Below are 16,463 nucleotides of genomic sequence, written 5' to 3' on the forward strand. Positions count from 1 at the left end.
CAGTGGGGCTGACAGACAGAGACTTTTTGCAATTTTGGAATCATCAATACCACAGATTCCAACAGGCAGGGACATCTTCCACTATCCCAGGGTGCTCCAAGCCTGCCTTGGACACTCCCAGGGATCCAGGGGCACCCACAGCTTCTCTGGGTACCTGTGCCAGGGCCTGCCCACCCTCCCAGCCAGGAATTCCTTCCCAAAATCCCACCTGACCCTGTGGTGATTAATTTACAAATAACACACAAGTCTGCAACTCTTCCTTTTCCTGATGACTACCAAAACATGAGGAAAAGAAACAGAACTGGCTGGAATTCTGCCTGGAATCATTTATAGGAATCCAACAAAATATAAGGAAAACTTGTCAGGGTGGTTGTCCAGCTCTTCCTGGGATGGGAAATTAAAGACCAGCAGACACGTCCAGTGGGGGACAGGCAACAGAAAAGCAGGTTTGAGTTGGAAAGGACCTTAAAGATCATTCTGTTCTACCCCTGCCATAAGCAGAGACACCTTCCCAGAAACCCAAAATGGTTTGGGTTGGAAAAGGACATTAAAGTTCATCTCATTCCAACCCCCTTTCCATGGGCAGGGACACCTTCCACTACCCCAGGTTGCTCCCAACCCCCTCCAAGCTGCCCTTGGACACTCCCAGGGATGGAGCAGCTCTCCTGGGCAGGGTTAGGGTGAGGGCAGGTGAAAGGAAATTTCTGCATCCTTAAACTTTGTGCTGCCTCACCCCTCGCTTCACACCCTGGGGCTTGATGGATCCCACCAGGCTCTGCACCAGCAAATGCAGGATGGAGAGCTGGGATTGCAAGGCAGGCATTTCCCTGATTTCCCCGGGTGGGAAATCGATGGGCAGCAGCATTTGGAGAGCAAATTGACAGCAGCATTTACTCCTCGCTCGCGCGCGGCGCTGCCGGGGCGCCTTAATTCAATGTTCTCAGGCACTCTCAGGATGTTATGCTAAGCAAAGGCTGAGCTGTCATTACATTTTTATGAAGTCAATGCAGTTTCTAACAGCTCAGAAAAAAAGAATTTACAAGAATTGATCAAATATCTCATTTTTCTAAGGGAATCTGCTCCTCTGGATTTCCCTGAGCTGTCAGCTCACGTTGATATGATCTGATTGATGCTGTTTGCCACATTAAGAAACGTTGGGAGCTAATCTGTTTTAATCCCATTCTCTGTTTTTAATATAATACTCTTGAAGGTAACTGAAGGTTATTACTTATTTTAAATAGCTTAAATATTTGTGTCAAAACATTGTCCTCAAAGGTTCAAATCCAGCCTTTGCCACACAGCTTGAGGGAGACAAAAAAAAAAAAAAAGAAAAAAAAAAAAAAAAGAAAACCCCCAAACCACCAATGTTGAGACCATTTGGAATGATCTAATCCACGCTTCAAATCCCTTTGTTCTCCTGTTCCCTTGCAGTGCTGGAGAGTTTGAGCTGAATGCCATTTATTGGATGTTTGGAGGGTGTGCTGGCTGTTGAGGAGTTTCTTCTCCAGGCTCTTTGGGGAAGCTGCATTTTTCCAACTCCCATGGAGGAAAGCTGCCATATCACAGGGAATTTTCTAATGGAAAAAAAAAAAACAAAACAACAAAAAAACCAAGAAAACCTGAGAATCCACAGGGAAAACTCCTACCTTTATTGCTGGGGGAGAAACCTGTGTTTTTCCAGGATTTTCAAACCAGTACTGGGGGGATTGATAAAAAAAAAAAAAGTCCTGAAGTAATGAGAGTTGCACATTACCTTTACATTTATCTCTATGCCAGTTGTTTACCTGGGTTTGCCAAGCTTGAAAATTTAGATTTATTGGTGCCAACACCAGCAATGGAAGCATTTAACGGGTTTGTGCTCTATGGAGGTGAAGGAAAAGCAACAGAAAGTCAGGAGGTCGATGGGATTATGCATCCATGGCTTTTTTTTTTCTCCTTTCTTTTTTTTCTTTTTGGTTTCTTAGGAATAAATTCAGATTGCTGAAGGAAATGATGATTCTTAGGAAGATGGGTGCAAGGTACTGGACGTGGATTAAAATCCAGCATTTCACTGATGTCAGGACTTAAACTGCTGACATTTGAACTTTAGATTGCACTTTTCCTTGCCCATGTTGGGGCAATATTTGTGGTCACTCAGCTTGCCCAAAGTGCCAGGACAAAGCTCCTCTGCTTTTTCACAGGTTCTGGGTGGGGGCCCCCACATTTGTGTTGTTGGCCCCACATGCTCAAAAAGAGCTCACAGTGGCTTTTTTTGTTTATTTTCTTATGAATAATTTCAGACTGCTGAAATAAAAACGTAATTTTTAGTAAGATGGGTGCAAGGTACAGGACATGGATTAAAATCCAGCATTTCATTGATGTCAGGACTTAAACTGCTGACATTTGAACTTGAAGTTGCACCTTTCCTTGCCTGTGCTGTCTCAATGTTCTGTGGTCACTCAGCTTGGCCAAAGTGCCAGGACAAAACTCCTCTTCTTTTCCAAAAGTTCTGGATGGAGGCCCCCACATTTGTGTTCTGCTGGGGCTGCTGTTGTTACCCCCACACACTCAAACAGAGCTCGCAGTGGCTTTTTTGGTTGATTTTCTTAGGAATAAATTCAGATTGCTGAAAGAAAATGTAATTTTTAAGAAGATTGACATGGATTAAGCTCCAGAATTTCATTGATATCATGACTTAAATTGCTGACATTTGAACTTGAAGTTGCACTTTTCCTTGCCTGTGCTGTCTCAATTTTCTGTGGTCACTCAGCTTGGCCAAAGTGCCAGGACAAAGCTCCTCTGCTTTTCCCCAGGTTCTGGCTGGGAGCAGCCCCACGTTTGCTTGTGCTTGTGTTCTGCTGGGGCTGCTGTTGTTTACCCCACACGCTCAAACAGGGCTCGCGGTGGCTTCGCAGGAGCAGATGTGAAGCACAATCTTGGACGCCTTCCCAGCGCCCGAGTGCTCAGTATTTCCTGCACGAAGCCAGTCTAGTCTGACACAACGCCAGCTGCACGAAATGTGCTCTCCCCGTGAATTCTCCGTGTCTGGGTGGCTCAGGGTTTGCACACACAACCACTATTCCCACCTTTTTACCCCGTTTCCACCCCGTTTTCTCCCCGCGGGAGCATCTCCGAGCAGTAGCTTTGGGTGAAATGAGGGTTTTGTGGCCAAAATGAGGGTTTTGTGGCCAAAATCTCCCCGTGCACCTGCTGCTGCTCCTTCTGCTGCTGCACATCCTGCAGCAGCTGCCACTGGACCCGTGCTGACCCAGGTTTTTTGGGCCGAGCTGTCCCCGTGGAGGCACCAAAAAAAGGATTTTTCGCCTGCTTTTGATTAAGGAAGCGAACAGCTCCACGTGCACTTATGGTTTATGTAGATCAAGCAAAGTGGTGAGCGCCGAGTCCCTCCCTGCCAAGTTTTCCCCTTGCTGTAGCACAGAGTCCACTTAAGCGCTACAATCTGGTTGCTTCATTCGCTTTCAAATTCGCCTCCCATTTGTTCCTCCAAGACATTTGGGTAAGTGGCAGCATCTGTCTTGTGTTTGTGTTATTCACACTGAATTTCCAAATGGACGTTTCGAATGGGTGCAAGATGCCGCTCTGGCTTGGAAATCAGACTTCTCCAGGCTGTGCTTGACTTATTAGATGTTAAACAGGCTGGGGCTGGGTGCTGGATGGATGGAGACCTCCAGAGCAGCACTGGAGGCTGAGCAAGGAGCGTTTTCCCCTCTGATGGTGCTGCTGGAAGGGCCACCCTGGGCAAGGTCACCTGTGCGGGATGGTGGCCAGCTCCCAATCCCACATTCCGCTGGCCCAGGGGCCCTCTAGCGGCATTCCCGGCTGGATCTGCTCCTCCTGGCTCCTCCCTGGGTGGGCAATGTCCCTGCTGCAGGGGCAGAAGGCACCTGGCAGCAGCTGGCCCTGGAGCAGGGTGCCCATCACTGTCCGCGCCCTCCCCAGCACCTTTCGCAGCAAAGCCCAAACTTTGCTGCACGTGTTCATGTTCTTCATCATTTCCCCTTTATTTCCCTTCTTCATCCTTTTTCCATCATGTCTTCCCCCAGTTTCCAGGTCCTCTTTTCATTCTGTTTGTAAATAAATCTCCCTTCATCCATCCCATTTTCCCCTTAATCGATTTTCGGAGGTGTCAGAGAAATGTTTCAGATGTTCCCAGCAGCAAATAGAAGCTTTAAGTTGTTCCCTGATGGTTCTACTCCTTATCCCTTTCATTTACAGTGGGGGGGAAACACAGATAATTGCAGATCCTGTACATCTCAAACTGTTTGTGGTGATAGTTACAATTATCCAAAATAATTGGCAGAAAGATTTGTGGACTTAATGTGCTGGGCTAAATGAATAATCTTAAATGCTAGAATTTTACCAGCCTGTGTTTGTGCCATCCATGCTGGATCTCCTAAAATGGGCTAAATTTGCCATGCTGGCCATAAGGAAGCATAAAAAGGTTGCTGGTGTCATTTTAGGTTGGAGTTTATCTGAGCAGCTATTAGGGAGGACAGGGAGGAATATCACTTGCACTCATAAGGATCTGGTTTTTTTTTCTCAACTCATTCCTCACAGAGTTTAAATAGAGGCAAAATTTTCATGGCCAGGTTGCCCATCCTCAAATCCTCAGCAGCGTTCCTGCTCCAGGCTGCAAGACCAACCCTCCTCTGGTTCCTCTGCCTCCATGGGAGCTTTGGAACAGCAGTAGCTCATTTCTGGGAGCTTGAGGGAGAGGAAAACATCTGGAATTCCTGGACAGGGCATTCCCCTTCCCTGGAGGAGCAGAGCTACCCCACTGCTGAATCCACCACTGTCCTCAACAACAAGTGAGGAATGTTCTTTTGGGGAATTTTAAAATACTGAACTGGGATCAGAGTCAGGCAGGGTTAAACACTTGTGACAATCTGGGTTTTGAGGGGTGTGCCCATTGGATGGAAGCAGTGAAAACCTGCAGGAGAGGGAGCTGGGAAGGGGCTGGGGGTGCAGACAGAGACACTGGCAGCTCAGCAAACAGCCCCAGGCTTGGCTTTTGCCAAGAGACCTCACTCCCCCAGCAGCCAGACTGGGGAGAAAGACATTGGGAGTGAAGGGCTGACAGGGACTGACAGAAGATTAGCACCCTGCTGGATGCAGCCTTTGGAAAAGGGCGATGAAAGACAAAATCCTGGTCCCCGGTGCAGCCCTTTGTCTGAGAGATGCCAGGCAAGGCTGTGCCAAGGTGCTTTTCCCTGACCATCTGCCTCACGAGCCCACATGCCAGGCTTGATGCAATCCAAAGCCTGATAGCACACAGGCCTGCTGGTTTATGAGGATCCATTTTGCAATTAAAACAAATATTTAGGATTTCTTCTAAATGAAGGGGCCAAGTCCTCGTGGGGGAAGTCTGGCGGGTCTGAGCAGGGTAAAGAGGTTTCCCTTGCTCTCCTGACAGAGGGAAATTGCACCAAGATTCCAGGCCAGAGGTCGTCTGTGTCATTTGAAAGCCATGCTGGACTTAAGGAAAGAGAATTATAGAAAGTAAAAATGCAGATATAGAGGGCACTGCCTGGGTGGGAGGCACATTCTCACCCTTCTGCTTGGTTTGGATCTCAGTGACAGGCAAGGCAGGGAAGGTGGGGTCACCTTGTTTTCAGGGATGCTGATTTTGGCTTCACTTCTCCTTTACAATGTCCCACAGGGTACCTGGGGACAAAACTCCCTCCTGGCTCAGCCTGGGCCGTTCTCCTGAGCTTCCAGGGGCAGGATTCCTTGCAACGAGGCTCGATGTTTCCTGAGCTTCCTCCTAGTGCTCCCACCATGTTAAACAAATGCATATGCTTCCTGCAGATCCTTGGCAGTGCTCTGAATCAATCCTACATGGAAATGAGGAGGTCTGGCATGCCACTGTGCAATCCAATGGTCTCACACCCCGACAGAGCTCAGCTGCAGGTCATATGTTCCCCTCTGAACCATATTTTCTGATGAAAACCTTTTTGGCTGCAGCCTCAGAACCAGCTTGAGTCAAGTCAACAAGGCAGAGGAAATGCCTTGGCCAGGATGAAATGACAAGTTGGGAGCAGAGCTGGGACAGAGCGTGGCCTCTTGACTCTCCTGGTTCTTTTTGGCTGTGGTTGATGGGCACAGGGGGAATTCAAACCTTTAGCTGCTCAAACCTGCCTGAGGGGCAGAGAGAAGGGCAAAAATTAACTCCCCTGTGCAGGGAAAATCCTTGAATCACGGAATCACGGAATCACAGAATCACAGAATCACAGAATCCCAGAATCCCAGAATCACGGAATCACAGAATAATGAGGTTGGAAGAGACCTCTAAGATCATCAAGTCCAACCCATGCCCCAACACCACAACCAAACTATAGCACCAAGTGCCAAGTCCAGTCTTTTTTTAAACACATCCAGAGATGGTGATTCCACCACCTCCCTAGGAAGACAATTCCAGTGCTTTATTATTCTTTTGGCGAAAATTTTTTTCCTAATACCCAACCTATCCCTCCAGAGTGTCAGACCTCCCCCATCCTGTATCAGAGACCTGGAGTTAGGTGCTGCCTACTCCCAGTTTTTAAGCTGTGCCATAAAAAGGAGTGTGGGACCTCTTTTTTTCCCCTGCTGGCGGGGTTCTGGCCGTCATCCCCTGTGGATGGTTTCTGGACACACATTCCTTTGTTTAGGAAGACCCTGTATTATGTTGACACAGCAGCATGTGGCACTGGAAAAGGAAATAGAAAAAGCTTTTGAACACAAACTGGGCTGGTGCTGGAAGAATGCAGGCTGGGAAAGGGGATTCGATATCAGGGAACATTTTTCAGTTGGAGCTGAAAATTCAGATTTTCCTCTTTACTTCCTTTGTTCTTCCACTTGTAGGGAACTTACCAGAGCAGGCAGGTTCAGTGTGAGTGCAGTGGGAAAATTCCAGAAGGACACTGTGGGGATGCTGGGGGCACAAGGAAATCCTGTGGAAGATGTCTGGCTCCTTTGCCTTGTTCTTGCATCGTGGTGCAGCAAATCCCACTCCCCAAGCCTCAGTTTCTCCTCTGGGAATATTAATGCTTATTGGTAAAGTGCTTTCAGGGCTTGCCCATGAATTTTTAAAACACAACAGAATTGCCAAAAAAACAAAACAAAATAAATAAAAAACCCTGCTGTTTGGTTCCAAGTCAATAATTTCCCACCCTCCAAGGACCATGTCCTCAATCAAAACACATCTGTCGCAGCCAGCGAGGCTCCAGCAGTTTGTAACACCTGTGTCAGAAGTTATTCAGGGCTGTTCCATGGATTTCTGTCTCCCAGGTTGCTTCCTGCTGGATATTCCATTAAATATGCCTTGCACATCCAGGGATCTTCCCTGGGATTCTCAAGCATGGATTTAATTCCTTGCCTCGCAGCAAACTCTCCATGGGGCTGTGCTGCCTTTCCCCAGTGAAAGTAGGGACATTTTTTTATCCTCTGAAAAGTCTTTCAAGAAAAACAGAGAGTAAAAGAGCCTTTCAGGGCATGGGAATTGGGTTTAGTCTCTCTGTGCCTCAGATAAATAGGGATAACTGATACTGTTTGTGTGGCTGTGCTGGTTTAGGTTGTAAGAACTTTCAGGGCTGGTACCTGGGACCTCCCCATACCTTGTGGGGTGCCTGGCAGGGCTGCACCCCCTCCCAGCCCAGGTGGGGTGGCAGGACAGGGTGCAGAATTCAGCCCCCAGGTCTCTCTCTCCACGTTTGGCCTCTCCATCCTGGTTTGTTTATCTCTTGGGGCCTTTCTGTTTTCAATTCCATTGTTCTTCACCTGGGAATTTCAGGCTATTATTTAATTTCCTTCCAGCTTTCAGCCCTTCCCCCAGGTCTCCACGCTCAGCCCCTCTGTGCAGGGAGTTTTTACTTTTCTGCCCCTCTGTGCGAGTCAGTTTTCCTTGGCTCCCGCAGCATCTCCTCTTGTCAAGGCATTATCCAGTGGGGAGCCTGATTATTTAGATTCCTTCAGCTTCCCCTTTTAATATATCTCCTCTGTGTCCTGCAGCCTGACCCCTGCCAAAGGACCTGCCACGAGGGTTGTTTCTCCCAGTCTGGAGCCCTCCCCCAGCTTCCCTTTCATCTGTGTTTTCTGAGAGCTCTGTGCTTCGGGCAGCAAAGTCAGAGCAGGGTTTGGGGCCTCTGGGTCCAGCGCTGGATCCCTCCCCCATCACCTGAGAAAAGGCAAAAACCCCTTCCAGGGCCAGCCTTGGAGGGGGGTGGGGAATAACTGAGTCCAGAGAGGGAAAGGAAACCATTTAATCCCTTTTTTTTTTGAATTTGCAGCATGGTTCCTAAGCCTGTAGGACTGTAGGCACTCTGGGACAGATCCTCTGCAGAGGGCTTTTAGGGCAGCAGAGCTGGGAGAAGTGAGGAGGTCCCTAAAAAAGAAGAAGGAGATGGTATTGATGCCAGGCTGCTGCACTTGTGGGTCCAGTATGCCCAGTGGAACCAGTTTGAAACCCTCCATGGGGACTTTGGGGGGTCTCTCTCCAGGTTCAACATGAGGGAAAGATGCTGACTGCTGTGATTTGATTCCTACCCTACAGAAACCTCCCCTCTCAAGAACATAAAGGTGATTTTTCCAGCCCTCTGCCAGCATTTTGTTTGTAAAATTGCTGGAGGAGGAGGAGATCCATGGAGATCTCCAAACTCTAGACCCCAAACCAAGTAAAATATTGCTAGAATGCATTTAGCAAAGATGCTGCTGAGCAGGAAACAGAGAGGGAAAGGTGGGAAGAGGGAGCTGTCAGCTTTTGAGGGTTTCTATGCAGAAAGAACAGTGTTGAGGGGGAGGGCTCCCCATTTTTGGCTCAGGTGAGGTGGAAACCACACCCAGAGCAGGCGGTTTTCCACACTGCATTGCTTCTTATTCTTAAAATATCCTCAAATATGCCTCTAAAACTGGTGTAAAAGAGATTTTCAGAGACCCATGGTGTTGTTGGGTCTCTTTAGCTCCCACCTCTGGTCCCTCTCTGCAGCATCCCATGAGAGATGGATGATTTGATGCTGGGAATTGTGTACGTGGTCCAGGACTGCAGCTTGGTGTGGCTGCTGAGAGCTGCTGTTCCCAACTGTGCCTTGGTTGGGTTTTTCCCTCCTGCCTTCCCAAGGAGAGGCAGGAAAGCCTTTGGAATCAGCCAGGAATGGCTGTGAATTGTCACTGTCTGTCCCATCTATCACCCAGCACAACACGACACCTCAGCCAGGGAAATTCAGAGAGAAGCAGTTTTCTGTCAGCTCCAATTTACCAATAAGGCCTTTGAGAGCAGGGCTTGAAATGACTGCATTCTCCATGAAAACCTATTTTAGGAAACGTAACAGCACTTTTTTCTTGGCCAGAACACTCCGTTAAAAGTATTCCTCCTGATTTTTCTACCACCACAAGAAAGAGTTAAGAGCACCACAAGATTTTGGCTTTTTGAGAGTCAGGAGAGGGTCCTGAAATATTGTCCCTCACCTAGGGGGGTGTCCCAGCACTCATCTGAGCCTCTCTTGCTGAGATGCAAGTAAGAAGTTATTAATATTAAGCAGCAGCTCGTCACTGACATTTGCAAGGGGAGATGTTAAGATCAGATACAGAAAATATGAATCCATAGCTAAGGACTCCTGCAGCCCAGATTTTATAGATCCTTCCAAGTGCTGGATGCTCCCTGAATTGCTGAAGTTCATCCTGCTCAGATAAGTGAAGATTTGGGCTGAGCCTGCTGCAGTCACAGAATCACAGAATCAAAGAATCACAGAATCACAGAATAATGAGGTTGGAAGAGACTTCTAACATCAAGTCCAACCCATGCCCCAACACCACAACTAGACTACAGCACCAAGTGCCAAGTCCAGTCTTTTTTTAAATATATCCAGAGATGGTGATTCCACACCTCCCTAGGAAGACAATTCCAGTATTTTATTATTATTTCAATTTTTTTTTTTTTTATGATATCCATCCTAAACCTTCCCTGATGTAGCTTGAGGCTGTGTCCTGTTATGGGCTATCAATGCCCTTGCATTGCTATCATCCCCAGCATGTTCCATCCTCAGACATTTGCTTCCAGGAGTACAGCAGCACTCTCATATGGTTCTGAGTAAACCCCGTGTTTCTCCAGGCCAAAAACTGCACACAAGTGATGTCACAGGAAGCAGAGATTTGACATCTGGATCAGAACTGCAATGGGCTTAAAATTCCCCTGAGGTGCAGCTCACCCTTGGCAGTCCCCTGGTGCTCCCAGGTGCTAAATTCTCCTTCCTCTGGCCAGCCTTGGTGCTCCAGAGTGCAGTGGAGGAAAAAAACCCACCAGTTCATGTGTTAGAAGGAGAAAAACATTCTCTCTGTGTTGCTCTGGGGTGTCTGATTTAGGGTTTGGGCTGTGGGATTTGGGGAGTTGTCTCCATCCTTATTCACCTCCTGTTCCTTTGGGCTACACTGAGCCCTCAGTGATGATTCAGCGAGGGAAGGGCAGGAGGGAAGAGAAGATGGGCTGCAGGTGGAAAAGGAACACAGAATCCCTGGTTTGGAGAGGTTCCTGTCGTGTCCTGGCCCCAGGACGAGTCCAGCAGTGATTCTTTTCCAAGGCACAGATTAAGTCAGAGCTCCAAACTCCTCCTTTTCCTTGTGGTGAGCTTACATGGCAATCATGCATTCCACAGGACACAGGCAGAGGGACAGAAAGCAAACAAAACTGAGATCAAATGCCCAGGAAACACAGCAGCCCAGCAGCTCCTCTCTGCACCTCCCCTTCAGCAGCCCCAGGCAGGGGGCAGAAAACAAAACCAAATCCATCACTCCCCCAGCATCCATCCACAGGGAGGAAATGGAAGACAGGATGCTGGGGCTGTCCAGCCTGGAGAAGAGAAGGTTTTGGAGAGATCTTAGAGCTCCTTCCAGCACCTAAAGGGGCTCCAGGATTGCTGGAGAGGGACTTGGGATGAGGGATGGAGGGACAGGACACAGGGAATGGCTTCCACTGCCAGAGGGCAGGAATGGGTGGGATATTGGAAGGATATTTTTCCCTGTGAGGGTGAAGAGGCCCTGGAACATGTTGACCAGAGAGTTGTGGACTCCCCATTCCTGGAAGTGTCCAAGGCCAGGTTGGACAAGCCTTGGAGCCACCTGGGATAGTGGAAGGTGTCCCTGCCCATGGAAAGGGGGTTGGAATGAGATTATCTTTTCCAGCCCAAACCACCCTGGGTTTCTGTGCCTAATTCAGACTCCTGCAGTAGCTGTGAAGAGACCAAACCCGTTAGAAAAGCCAGTTTTAAGCCAGACTTGTGCTTTGGCCTAGTTTGCTGCTGTAAAGAGACAAAACCTGCTAGAAAACTCAGTTTTAAGCCAGACTCGTGCTTTGGCCTAGTTTGATGCTGTGAAGAGACCAAACCTGTTAGAAAAGTCAGTTTTAAGCCAGGCTTGTGCTTTGGCCCTTTGGCAGAACCCTTTTGTCCAGAGAGGGATATCTTAGGGATTGCAGGGCTCTGCCATGGGTCCAGCTGCACATCCCAAAGGGAAATTTGATCCTCCTCAGTGCCTGGTCCTTCCTGACATTTCCAGCAGGATGGGGTTTGGGTGAGGATCTCCTTTCCCCATCTCTGTGTTTGGGTCTAGGTCAGTTCATCAGGAAGCAACGAGAGGTGCAGACCTGGCCACCTCCAGGTGACCAGCAGTGCCACCAGCTCCGAGTGTCCCCAGGGAGAAACGGGGGTCTTCCTTAAGCAGGTAAAAGAAAATTCCAAAGTTTCTGCTATGAAAATGAACTAAAAAACACTCCTGTTTTACTCTCTGATGGTTCTTAAGCTGTGAGGGGCGCGTGTGTCAAAAAGCAAATTTGAGGAGAGACATAATCTTGAGTAGTCTGGAGCAAAGCATTGGAAAGTCAAAGTATTTCTTGAGCCTTTGTTTAATCTTGACACTGTGATTTATTCCCCAGAAACACATCCACCATCCACCATCCCCCTCCACACACACACACACACACACACACACACACACACACACACACACATCCACCAGGGCAACTGCTCCAAATTTTATTGGAAAAATATAAAACGGCTTTGCATTCTTACCTTTATTTCAAGACCTCCTACAAGAAACAGGAAGGGTAAACATGAAAGATCTGTTTCCTTTAAATTGTGAGTGTGGGGGAGTTTTCCTGTAGTGAAAGGACTGTTTTGAAAAGCCCTAAATGCTTTTGAATTGAATACATAGAAGTAATGTACACACGGTTTGAATTTACAGTTCTGGGTCTCCTATCCCCCTCCATATGAATCCTATAAGTCAGACGTGTTGCTACAGTGATTCCCACCGGGAAAGTCTGGACCTAGACTAGGAACAGCTGTAGATCTACAATCCACCAAAGTCGGCTTCTGAAACAGATATGAATTATTGGTTCAGTCAGATAAATATGGCTTTGCCTTTCCCCCACAGGCAACCACATATGGCACTTGGAAAGAATTAAAACCTTTACCCTTGGCCAGGTCTGGTTAAATAATGGCTCTTTCTTATACTTTCCCCCTCTCTCCATTTCCTCTCATTCATTCTTCTTTTCATTTGCCTTTCATGATCTTTTTGGCACCGCCATCCAAAATGTCACCTCCTCCAAGTGACCCCGAATTTTCCAGTGTCACCTACGGGGCTGCGGGAGCGCGGGCGAGGCAGACGGGTGGGAAAGCATGGAGCTGTTATTCAGAGGGGCTGGAGCTCTGAAAGGAGGAACAAAACCACCTTTCTGCTGCTCAGCATGGCTGTTTTGAGTCCAGGAAAACCTCGCAGGCTGCTGCTACATTGTCAGCTTGTCCCAGAGCCCAAATTCACCACCAGCCCACAGTGTGTGTGTGCAGGAGGGTGCTCTGCCCCCGTCTTGGGGTCCCCTCCTATGCCAGAGGGGTTTTTGTGTGCTGCAGGTCGTGTTGAACACTGAGGAACAATGGTCTGGGGGTGACACATTACATGGAGATGCAGTGGAAATTATGTAGCAAATTATTATTATTATGATTATTACAGTAATATCAAGGTAAAATGCACATCCTCTAGCATGACAGAATCGTTTCATTTGGGAAGGATCTCAAAGATCATCTAGTTCCCACAGATTCTCTTCTGCTCTCTTTCTCCCTCTCTGAGACCCCCTTTCCTATTTCTTTCCACATCTCTTTCTCACATTTCTTGTTAAATAAAATCCACGTTAATAAAATATGGAGGTTGACATCACATGGTCCCATTTGCACCTCAATTCAGGCACGGGCATCTCTCCTTAAACCAACTGGAACACGTTCCCTGCCCAACTGGAACACGTTCCCTGCCCAACTGGGGGAGATGTGGGGTGTGAGGCTGCCTCACTCTGAGTTTCTCCTCCCTCTTCCCAACCCCCAGTGCTGCTCCTGCCCCTCCAAACGTGGGGCACGGGGGTGCAGAGCAGCATCCCCGGGAGGAAGGCTCATCCTCACAGCTCTGAAACGCTCTCACCTGCCTCTCACGAGCTCCTTGATCCCCTCTCCTCTCTCTGCTCCCCTTCCCCACCCTCAGTCCCTCCTCAGCCCTCCAGCCAAGCCCTCCACCAGCTCCCTTCCTCCAGCTACTTTAAAAATCTGGAATTAAGAAACCTGCAAGTTGCTGCTTTATCTCATTATCTCCTGTTTTGCATTTTAATGTGCCTGCTCTAAAAAAGCCCTCATTGATATTCCGGTTCGGCATGTGTTTGTTTGTGTCTCTTGGGAAAATTGGCTACAGATATTACTAAGTCAAAAAACACACACGGGAGAGTTTGCTGCATATTTTCCTTTCCTTTTTTTACCTTCTTTGAAAGAAGATGGCATTTTCTTCACTTTCTTGAGCAGCAAACGAGTGGAAATGGGGGGATTTTGAGGCAGCTCGGGATGTAGGATGTTAGGCACTGATCTTGGAGTCTCCAGCTCTGTGACTGGAGCTCCTGGGTTCTTGCTCCCCACCCTACAAAAGGAGTTTTGAAATGCAGGTCACTGTGCCTGGCGTCCTCCTCCAGCTTCCCATCACCTCTTCCCAAAGCCTCAAAGTCACAGGGACAATCCCAAAGGCCAGGCCTTGGGGATCCCAGGTGTGGGACCAGAGGTGATCCCAAAGGCTGAGTGTGGGATCAGAGGTGATCCCAAAGGCTGGGTGTGGGATCAGAGGTGATCCCAAAGGCTGGGTGTGGGATCAGAGGTGATCCCAAAGAGTGGAACCAGAGGTGATCCTAAAGGTTGACTATGGGATCAGAGGTGATACCAAAGGTTGAGTATGGAACCAGAGGTGATCCCAAAGGTTGAGTATGGGATCAGAGGTGATCCCAAAGGCTGAATATGGAACCAGAGGTGATCCCAAAGGCTGAGTATGGAACCAGAGGTGATCCCAAAGGTTGAGTATGGAACCAGAGGTGACCCCAAAGGCTGAGTGTGGGATCAAAGGTGATCCCAAAGGCTGGTGTTTCCTGCCAGCCTGGGAGGGTGGCTCTGGCAGGAGTGTCCCCCCAGCCTGGGGCTCTGGAGAGTGTGCAGAGGAGCCTGGAAGGGTTGGGATGGTCTGGAGGTTGCTCAGGAAGGGGTTGGGACATTCCAGCAGCTCCCTGGCTCCAGCAGCAGCTCCCAGCTCAGAGTGGGTCCTTCTGGAAAGGCCAAGGGCAATTAACTGGGATGGTTTCTCTCCACTACCCACTGCTCCAGAAAGACATTGCCTTGCTTTTCCTCTCCTTTTTGAGGTGAAAAATGAGCTTTTCTGCCCTCTGTGCAACCATGAAAATCCCTCTGGTGCTGCTCTTGAATTGTGGTTGAACTGCAATGCTCCTGGCGTGTTTCCACCAGTGCTTCCTGCTATAATCCTATGGTTGGGGGATTTAGGATGGGAGAAGCAACCCTCTGGAGGCAGTGATGCCTCTCCACTGCTTAGACAGGGAGTTTAAATAGCTGCTTCAGACTAGACATTTAATTTTTTAGGGCAATAAAATTTACATGAGGTGAACCCCAGGTTGGCTGCTTGGGAAATCTGTGTCAAGCGAATCTTTGAAGAGGTTTTTAAAAATGCAGTTGTTTTCGACAGATCCTCGAGAATCATAAATGTTGGAACATCTCCTGTCAGGCTGGGACTCAGCACAGGGGCACTTCTCTGTTGGATCTTGCAGGTTTTTGGCATTTTTGTGGTGGGAGGGAGGATCTGAGTTAAGAAATGTGCTGAGTGCTGGTTTGTGCTGGATGTGCTGCTTTGGAGGTGTTGGGGCTGGGCTGGACTCGATGATCTTTAAGATCTATTCCAACCTGGTCATTCTGTGAATCCTTTGTCAGCTTTAGGCTTTACCCAGGGCAGGAGATGATCTGGAAAGACCCGACAGAGGCGTGTTCCCACCCAAAAGTTGTGCTCACCTGTGCTGGGTCACCTTCCTTGGTTGTCAGCAGTGGTGCAAGACCCCAGCTCCATCCCACTGCCACACCCAGGTGTCCCTTACTGTCACTTCTGCTCTTTTTGCAGCTTTGAGCAGCGTCACTGCTCTTCTGGCAGCCTCCCCTTCCCCCCAGAGGTGTCAGCAGCAAATAAAGGCATTTCAGCAGTTTCTCCCTGTCCCTGTGTGAGCAGCTCGGTGAGGCTGAAGGCAGAGGCTGCAGGGAACAACTCCTCATCCTCGTTTTCCTCCAGAGGCCCAGTGCAGGAGGTTGGGCAGGGATATTTCACACTGTGTGTTCAGCCCCTCTGTGCTGCACTCCCAGCCACATCCCAAACCTCTCCTGGGCTGGAACAGAGGCACATCCCAGGGCTCAGGGTGTGAGTTTATCCTGGATTTCAGGGCCAGAACAGAGGCAATCCCAGTGCTCAGGGTGCTGAGTTTATCCTGGATTTCAGGGCTGGAACAGAGGCAATCCCAGGGCTCAGGGTGCTGAGTTTATCCTGGATTTCAGGGCTGGAACAGAGGCAATCCCAGGGCTCAGGGTGCTGAGTTTATCCTGGATTTCAGGGCTGGAACAGAGGCACATCCCAGGGCTCAGGGTGCTGAGTTTATCCCAGCACAGAGGCAATCCCAGGGCTTAGGGTGCTGAGTTTATCCCACATCTCAGGGCTGGAACAGAGGCAATCCCAGGGCTCAGGGTGCTGAGTTTATCCCAGCACAGAGGCAATCCCAGTGGTCAGGGTGCTGAGTTTATCCCAGATCTCAGCACAGCACAGCCCCTCCTGCCCCTGTGCTGAAACCACTTCAGCTCCTTTTGCTGCTTTTGGAAGGAGGGCTACAAGGCTGCTGAGGGGCTGGGAACACAAGTCCTGTGAGGAAGGTTTGAGGGAGCTGGGGTTGTTCAGCCTGGAGAAGAGGAGGCTCAGAGGTGACCTTATTGCTCTCCACAACTCCTGAATGGAGGTTTAGACAGGTGGGGTCGGTCTCTTCCCCTGGGCAGCACTGACAGACCCAGAGGACACAGCCTCAGCTACGTCAGGGAAGGTACAGGGTGGATATTAGGAAAAAAATTATCACTGAAAGAATAATAAAGCACTGGAATTGTCTTCCT

The 16,463-nt window shown here is 48.9% G+C and overlaps 1 long non-coding RNA gene across 1 annotated transcript in view; it reads left to right on the forward strand.

Annotated features, from left to right (window-relative positions):
- The first annotated feature begins 1,758 nt into the window (after positions 1-1,758).
- LOC140680495 (uncharacterized) overlaps positions 1,759-16,463 on the forward strand; it is a 41,222-nt gene continuing 26,517 nt past the window's right edge. Inside the window, exon 1 of the long non-coding RNA XR_012051852.1 lies at positions 1,759-3,496. This is a non-coding gene — a long non-coding RNA (uncharacterized lncRNA). The remainder of the gene's footprint in view (positions 3,497-16,463) is intronic.

The sequence above is a fragment of the Taeniopygia guttata genome, chromosome 24 (genome assembly GCF_048771995.1).
Source record: "Taeniopygia guttata chromosome 24, bTaeGut7.mat, whole genome shotgun sequence".
Lineage (NCBI taxonomy): Eukaryota > Metazoa > Chordata > Aves > Passeriformes > Estrildidae > Taeniopygia > Taeniopygia guttata.